Below are 9,387 nucleotides of genomic sequence, written 5' to 3' on the forward strand. Positions count from 1 at the left end.
TAAGTCTTAGCTGTGATACGCATCATATTTCCTTGGACTATCTGGCAGCTGTATCACTGCTTAATATATCTATTAAATACCACATCTAGATGTAGGAGCAACCAGTAAAACTTGTTTATTTATCTTTGAAACCTTTGACTGAGTAAAGCGTATCACTCTCTAGATAGATTCCCCCATTCAAATCTACTCGATATTTGAAATGGCAGTAATAAAAGAAGAAACTATAGATTTTCTTTCCAGCTCTGCAGTTACTGTGGACAAAACAAAGATGATCAAAATGCATTTATTTATTTATCTATTGCTGCTCTCTTTTGAATGCACCAAAAGTAAAACTCAAAAGAGTTCCCTGATGTGCTTGCACAATTGCATAAAGTATCCAAGAGGGACCGATAATCGCTGTCTTTACAGAGGGTTCTCTGAAATCAATCATCAGAAAAGATTCAGCATTTTGGTTTTATTGGCATTCATGGTCATATTTATTGTCCCTCTGCTGGGACAACTCTGGGCTTTCTTGGCTGGTGTGTGCATGTGCACACACATTCCTTCCAGCGCCTTTCAACTATCAATTCACAAAGATTGCTTTCAATTCTGAAACTATAACATTTCAAACAAGAGCGGCTGAAATAAAATAGAACATTAAAGCAGCCTCGTGGGTTCAGGCAAGTGCACGGCAACCAGGAAAGCCAAAAAGAGGAATCTTTTTGCTTTCCCACTTGATGAAGGTTACAGTCTCCTCGTGACTTGTTTTCTTAACTTTATTATCATTTGATATTTTTCCATTCCTGTTATAGGCAGAGCTTTAGACACTTGAAATAGCTTGTGCATCAGGAGGAGCAAAGGGCAGATCGACCTTGTCTCCTGTCACTTCTCCGTCTGCTCAGCCGGAGCCAACACGCTGTGTTAAATCGCTAAAGTTTGGAACAAGATAAATCCAGGTGGAGGCTGGGAAAAGGGAGAGAGATAAAAAGCAAGTGTGTACTCCTGGTGATTCCCTTGAATCTCTCCAAATAACTGAAGAAACACACGAACAAGGGAAGATTTGGTCTTTTTTTTTTCATGACAAACAGAAAAGAGATTGTGATCTTCCCCAGGTAATGCTGTTAATACAGTGGCTAGATGAACCGGGCTTACTTCTGATCTGCAGCACTGAAGAAGCAGCTTATATTAAGACCTGAAATTGTTTCTTATTTATTCTCCCTCCTGGTCTTGTTTGTGTAATTTTACAAGGTGGCTGTGGAAGGAAAGTTCACAGTGCAGCAGAGCCGAGGCATCAGCGGGAAGGGGCTCCACGTGCAGACCTGTAATGAGTAATAACCTTCCCAAGTGTGTCTCTTCAAGTAATTAGAGAGCATTAATTACCAGTTCAGGCTTTGGACATGCTAAATGTGTACACGTGCTCATTTACATGAGCAAAACTGCCATGTACATGTACATTTTTGTAAAAGGGGAGTGAGAGGGAGTTTAGGTGTGATTCAGAAGAGAGAAAAATCTGTTTCTATGTTTTTTTTCCTGTAATGATTAGTCCAGAGTTCACAGAGTAGCTATGTGAGTGTATATCCATTATACATCCTTACAGATCATATCATTGCATAATCAATACCTGGGAGTCATTTTAGCAATGTGCTTTGATAATTCCCATTTTGGAAGTCAATTTTATAATGAGAATGGCAATGAAGACAAAGTCAGTTTTATAGTAAGACTGAATAGAGACCAAGATGAACATGTTCAATCTATGTTATAAAGACTTAGAGATAGTAAGTCCAATAAAAGCTTCTGGATGAGATAATCACAGAAATTCCCTGAACAAACTCCACTGTTCATCTAAAATGTTTCAGCAGGCATGAATGAGTTTAAGCAACAGCTCAAGTGTAAGCCACCCACTGCCCTGTTGAGATGCCATTCTGCTTGCTGATACTTCAAATCTCCCCACAGGGCAGTGAGGCCACCATTGAGCTCTGAGGCTCTCCATACCTCCAGCAATCTGGATCTGGATTGGAAAATGGGGACAAATGCTGGGGAGAGAAGATCCAGCTTTTCATTTGTCGTGGTTTAAGCCCAGCCGGTAACTCAGAGCCACACATCCACTCACTCACTCCCCTAAAGTAGCAGGAGAACTGAACAGTTCTTAATAAAACTATTAGCTGTAGGCTGTAGACTATGGTTACTCTTTAGGGGCCAGATAGAGATCTCAATTAGAAGCTGAAATAATTTCCTGGCTCTCACAGGGCTTGCTCTGGCTTACAACTAATGCAAGCCAGAACTTCCTCACAAAGCATCGTGGCCACATTAACTTTTACAATTTCCATCAGTCAAGGAGTTGACTCTCAGCATTTTAGGGTTTGACCAAGAGAGAAGGAATACAATTGAGTTGGGGCTCTGTTTTTGAAACCAATTTCTAACTAATAGTTTTTTCCCCTTCATTTTAATACATGATCCTCTCTTGTACCTATATCTGATTGAATGAAATATTACTGTGCTGTGTAATATCATTGCCTAGCCCCCCGGGTCATGCAGAAGGCATGTTACTGCATTTTCCACAATATGGGTACAACCTACCTCCCTGCACAGCCTGGAGGCTGAATCCCACAAGACAGGATGATGAGTGAGAGAGGACTACTCTTTAAATCTTCTCTTTTAATAAGATATGGTAATTTTGAATTCAGCCCTGGGAAAGCAATAAATGAAGTGAGATTCATGGTGTTGTAGCTGTTTGGCACTGCAGAGGAGACAGTAAATGTGCTTACACTGATGGCAGGAAAGGGAGATGCCTCTGCTGCTGGTAGAGGTGCAGTGACAGCAGATTCAGGGACAATAAGCAATGTTTGCACTGGTAGTTTCTAATCTGCTTCATATGCAAAAGCAAAGTGGTCAGGCTGCTCAGAGAGACACCATCATGCACAGTGCCCCTGAGATTGGTTTGCAGCTGGGAATGAAGTGGGGACTACGATGATGGTGGGAGCAATGGGTGCAATATTCTGTGGGAAACAGAGTGATGGAAAAGCTGAAAGCTGGGTTCTAGAAAAGATCTTCAAGCCTCTTACAGAGACCACTAACAATTTGCTCTCCCTCTAGGGAAATGGGATATAGGGCCCAAACTGTGATGCTAACAGGTCCTTACCCTTAAAGCCTAATTCTCTGTTCACAATGCCACACCTAAGTTAAAACTTTAGCCCAGACTCAATGAAGCAGCTTGTTTTCTGGTGAGCTTCTACCTGAGTCAGGACTTTTGATCCTGGAAACAAAGATTTGTGAGGAAATGTACTTCATTTTAAAGTCAATTTTGAGATTAAAACTCTCACCATAAAGTGAAAAGTAACTTCAAACTGGAGAACGAAAAGGTGGTATTAAAATAAAAGCAGCTTTAAAAGTGATATGTCAGTATTTTTTGATTTTTTTTTTGTAAGGTGAAATACTGATGATGCCAACAGAATCCTGCATAATTTTCTGTCCTGATGGGATTGCAGATCTGGACACAGTTTGCCTGCGTGAAGTTTTGTCAGCTGTCTCTGTATTTTAGCTATTATATCTTTATTGAGCCCCTTGAAAATCATGCCATTCATTTTGATGCAAAAATGACAACTGTGCTGTTCTGAAACGCTGATGCTTAAAGGAGAAGGATGTTCCTCGTACCTGAGCCTGGCAGGTGTATCTATCTTGTCTTCATGAGTCTCTATGGGTTGCTTTAGGGACCAAACTGCTATAGGAAAGACTTCTTTGTACATGACTGCCGCACTCAAACCCTGCTCTCTTTTCCCTTGTTTACAGTGCATTTGGGGTTTGTGGTGCTTTTTAATGTGAAGCACCTTTAATACTTTAAGCAGTGTTGACATGTGAGTCTTGTCACTTTATGAGGTGGAAAACAGTCACTGTCACTGACAAGTGAATAATAATAGAGATGAAAAATTAGCCATGAAGAGCAGGGCCTATGCATTACTGTGCTAACGACAAACACAGGCACATTCATACATCAGGATTAATCTCTAATAGAAAGTGGGCAATGCTCTGTTGCATTTGTCACTGCAGTGAGGGATATAGAAGCAGGGAAATCATCACCTACTGCTTTCTTAAAGTAGGTGGATTAAGAAATAGGTAAGATTTGATTGCCATGATGCAAGACTTTCACTTTGGGCTGTGTCTGGAGCAAGAAATCTCTGCAGAGGGAAAACTGGGTGGAAACCCCATTCAAAGTCATCTTTTATCTGTATCCTTTTGTTTCAAAGCACAGAAGTGTGTGCATCTGAAAATCCTTATTCTGGCCAGGTTGGCAGGCTGGAGATGGGGAAATGGGTGTGAGTTTCAGCTCTACTCTTTTCATTTTCTGGCCAGGTTAAGGATAAGTATTTATGAATCTGACCCAACTTTGACAACTGCTTTTGGGCAAAAGGGAGAGACGGAGAACAAAAAAAAAAAAAAAGGATAAAATAATACATAAGAATTGTAAAAGTTGGTTTTTACATTGGCAAAGTGAATACTTCGACTTGGCTGAAATGATGTTTTCCTTTGATATTGACCTAAATTTTAACTTTTCAAAATGTTTAAAGGGATACAGGAACCTCCAACCTGAATGCTTCATTTTTGTATAAGCCCAGGGTATTCTGTGATCTATCAGGTTGTTCCCAACGCTTGTCTCATTCCATCGAGAAGGTAAGCAAGACTTTCAGTAACAACTTAATAATGAATTTGTTTCAGAGGTTTCTTCTTAGGACAGGAACAGGAGGAGGCTAAAGGCCAGGATTTGTCTTCCATGTGAACCCTGTGCTATGCGGAATTACCAATCTTCTGTGTGCTAAGGGGAGAAGAGCTTAGTGCAGGTCCCAGTTAGCACAGCTCTATCTCTTGGATCAGAAGAATGGCTACAATAGCAAAAATCATCAAAATCCTCTTACCCCTGAGTTTGACATCATTAGTGATTTTCTGGTGAGTAATAACAAGAAACAAAAGAAGAGAGAGGAAAAGCATTAATGTGAACTGGTGCAGGTTTCCCATTAGCTACAGATAATCAAACAGACAGAGCCCTTAAAGGTAATTATTGGAGCCAGCTGGAAATGTTTGCTGGAAATTGCATTCTGAGTAAAACCCGAGGTTCTTGCTGTATTTTTTGGATTGGGGGAAAAAGTAAAAGTGCCTTAGTTTCAGTCAGTCTTTGCCAGCATCAGCACAACTGCAGAGCTCCAGACCAAAAAGCACAAACAAGCAGTTTCATTTGGAAGGATGGTGGTATCTGACTAGCAGCTCTGTAAAACCTGCCTGATTCCCTTGACAGACAACGTAAAGTGAGGATACATTCAGAGGGAAGGGAGAACTGGCTGCAGAGGGAGACTCTGAGGACCCCCAGATGAAAGCAGCTCCTTGGGTGGATGTAGCAACGATTCATGCTTCAGCCCCAGAAGGCGGCTGCCCCACCAAAGGCTGCTGATACATTTGCTGTCAGACAAATGCTCTTTCATCACTGCATGTGATTTAAATTAATCACTTTTCTCACATATCCTGAGGCAAACCTGTTCCTAACATAGGAATGGAGCTTAAATCAGGGACTGCCTGCTATAACTGACAGCCTTCACTCAAACAGGGATTCAGAACATACAAGCAAGCACTCGAGAAAAGGAGAGGGAATTACAGGTGGGAGGATCACCAAGCTGTATTAAGCACTTCTGTCTGAACTCAAGGTATCATTATGATTTTCACATCAGAGCCTGTGGGGTGAGTTTCTACCTCTTCTAGTGTTAATGAAAACGATTCCATCAAACATAGCTGCCAAATACTACCTTGTATTTGTATCTTGTGTAACAAATGGAAAAAATATGACAGCTTGGATTCAAAAAGGGAAAAATCTAATTGGCTTTTGATGTAACTCTTGTGTTACCTGAATTGTATAGACACTGGGGGAAGACTATTTGAAAACAACTGCCTTTATCCTTGTTCCTGGAAACAAGGATAAGATGGCAGACATTAAGGGAGATGCATTAAAACCACAAAGTTGCATCTAATCTTCCAGTTTGGCCTTCTCTGAGCCAGAGCCCAAAGGTGCTCAGGCATTGGAACAGGCTGCCCAGGGCGATACTGGAGTCACAAGCCCTGGAAGTGTTCACATACCATGTAGATGAGGCCCTCAGTGCTGTGGCTTAGTGGTGGCCTTGGCAGTGCTGGGGAATGGTTGGACTGGATGAGCTTAAAGATCTTATCCAACCTGGCTGATTCTGAGATTCTGTGGTTCTATGATTCTATGGTCATGGAAGGCACTGGACGAGCTGAACAGCACTTTCATATGCATTGGCAGGCCTTTGCAGGCATTTACTTACTAAGGCCTTAGTTCGGACGAGGTGCAGTACTAAAGCCCAGACTCAGTTTTAATCACTCAGCATCAGGAAGGAAGCTCTTATTCAGCACTTCGTCCAAACCTCTCCCTGGATCAGACGTTGTGATGGAAGGTGAGGAGGAGTTTGGGCCTCTCTGCATGGTGGTAATTACAGTATGCTGACATGGTTGACCACACTGCAGCAAGAGCATCTGAAAACCCTCCCTTTGTACTGCTCTTCCAGCGAGGCCCTTGATAGTGTAAATGCCCAGGTGAGAGCTCGCTCATCAATTTGATATGCTACATGTCTGATCCATCCGCCCTATACAGACTCTCTGATCCTTGACCCTGCTTTCCTTTCATCACTGCCTGCGCTTACAAGATAGCAGCTATCTCTTTTCAACACTGGTCTGTTACACTTCTCGTCAGAGCTTTGCTTGCTCACATCTTCCAGTGCTGAAAAGAGACTGGGAGAAACACCGACAACTTGCAGATGCTCTCTTTATTCTGCAAGAGCAAGACAGGCCTTTTCTTTCCCCAGGCTGCAGCAGTGCACTTCTGGAAACATCACGTTGGAGCAGGAGGCTCTCATGGTATGAGAAGTCTGAACTTCCACAAAAAAAAAAACCCTCTTGTCATTACACGCTTGAGCAAAACAAAGCAAAACTCTGCATGAATATTCTGGCAAGTACCAGAAGGGCAAGATTGATGCTGCCTTCACCCTCCCTGGCTTCTCATCACCCATGTAATTAATACTCACCACCCCATGATAGATGGGAAGTTCGGTGCCAATTGTGAATGCTAAACAGGGAGGGTGGGTAGGTGCCCCCTCCTCTCCCGAATTGACCTACTTAAAGGTATTCTCTGATGACCTGGGTAAATAGGAGCTTCTTGAGTTAGAGACAGGATAATGAGGTGTGTATCCACAAGCTTTATCGATCTGCACTGCCTGGGTAACCACAAAGCCCTGGTAAAGGCTTCACACCCCCTCTCCCAGCATGCAGTGGAAGCAAGATAAAACTCAAAAGGGATTGTCTGCAGACAGTACCTTCTTTGTATGTTTAAAGCCTGATTAGGAATCTGCAAGGGTATTTCGAATGAAAGAGAGATGTTCAAACCCTCCCATGAGTTGTGCATTAGGAATGGAGTCAGAAGTGCAGGACAGGCAGTACAAAGTACTTGTCTTTAGTGCAGGAGGGGAGATTTCTGGAAGAAGAAGGTTTTCCAGGTGGAATAGGCACAGGAAGCATACAGTGGTCCAAATAGCACAATGCTGCTGGGCAGGTTTTGATCCAAGCCATGGAACAGAGGGCTTCATGGTGGCAGCACTGGCAGGCAGCTTTCCCTTTACAGTTGGTTTTGGGGTTTTTTCCCAGCTCTTTTTTTCCTGCAAACATTTCAGACCAATGCCAAGATCTAAACAGATTTTCAAGTATAGAAACCTGGAGTTGAGTTGATGTTTGACTCTTTCAAAGTGCTCCCTAGGAAAGAACAACAAAAATCAGTATTTGGAAGCTATAGCAAGAGAGATGGGCAAGATAACACATGAGCATTGTGAATGATAAACCACTAAAACAAGCAGTGGTTTAAAACAAGCAGTTTCAATTGAAAACATGGCAATTAATCTGGAAGATGCTACTCAAGCATCTGTCAGGTGTCCATCATTTGGCCCAAAATAGAGCTATGCAAGAGATCAGGCTTCTCTCAAAGTCTTTGTTACCTTCACTACTTGATTTCAGTCTATCTGGGAACTTACATGGTCTGCAAGCAGGAATTTCTGAGCAGTGTTGAAGACATAAGAACATATGAACAGGGAATCAACTCAGTTCTCCAAGCCCAGTTCCTCCATATGGGTTGTTCGTGTGTGGCCTGGACCTTTTCAACAGGTTGTGTCCTAGTGCCATTACAACTGAAAATGACAAAGCATCAAGACTCAATCAAGCTGTTATTGCTCCTCCAAGACATATTTTTACCCTTGGAAGTGGATTTTTGTGTAGCCACAGCAAACTCTATGGAATGTCTAACAGATGTGAACTTCTCAGGGTTCCAGCATCCTTGGTGGGATATGTCCCTCTGAACAAATGACAAAGTGCTCCATCTGTGCTAAGTGGATTGAAATGTCAGCCCCACGGTTGGGGTAAGATGAGCAGGATTTGTGTTTAAGCATTTCACAAGTATATTTGATTAGCAGTTACCCTGTTCTGGTTTTAAATTCACCTTTTTTCTTACTGCTGCAGGATGCAATATTCATGTACTGCTAAATCAAATACTCCATTAACAGCCCCAGAGATAAATATTGAATTAATGGAATAATGCAGGTTAATAGTAGATTCACAGGATAATGCTGGAGAATACTGTGTATGAATTATGCTAGCAGCTGAATCACTGCCCCTCACTGTGCTCTGACTGCAGGTACAATAAAAATAGCCCCAAAATGCTAAGCTATCTGAGATTTAAATATTTACTGGGAATAGGCACTAGGTCAGGGTTGTGGACAGATGCTTGGATGAAACTAGGACTGCCCATAAGCACTTAATGTTTCAGCTTCTCCCTTCCTGTTGAGAAGTAACAGAATGCACTGGTTGTCCTGATGTGCTGTTTACTAACTGTGCAGCAATGGATGCAGTGCAAGGGACTGTCCCTTCCTGCCTGTGACAAAACCCAAGGGCAGTCAGAGCCCACCATCAACTTAGTGGAAGGGCAAGGAGAGCCTACCAGCATGTGCTTTTAAATTGTCCTCATGGCTCTGTTCTTAATTTTCCTTTTGGACAAGCCTGTCTAGGCAGTTACTGTATTTTTATGCCTGGCTTCATGAATATTTCAAGTAGGAAACTCATCCTGAATTTGTTTCTTTTTTGTCTTTTCTTCCAGGAAATGGATGTGTGCAAACTCGCCCTAATTTATGTAAATACGGAGGCGGAAGAGTTTCACTTCATTGTTACAAATTAAAAGTTCCCTGACATTTCCAATTAGCTGGAGAGAAAAGCAACACAACTATAAATACATCACAAAGCTGCAAAGTCTGCTCTGGCATGAACAGCACGCTCCCATCGCGACACCCAACGGTGAGGCTTTTGCAGCAGAGATTAATG

The sequence above is a fragment of the Lathamus discolor genome, chromosome 18 (assembly GCF_037157495.1).
Source record: "Lathamus discolor isolate bLatDis1 chromosome 18, bLatDis1.hap1, whole genome shotgun sequence".
NCBI classification, from domain to species: domain Eukaryota; kingdom Metazoa; phylum Chordata; class Aves; order Psittaciformes; family Psittacidae; genus Lathamus; species Lathamus discolor.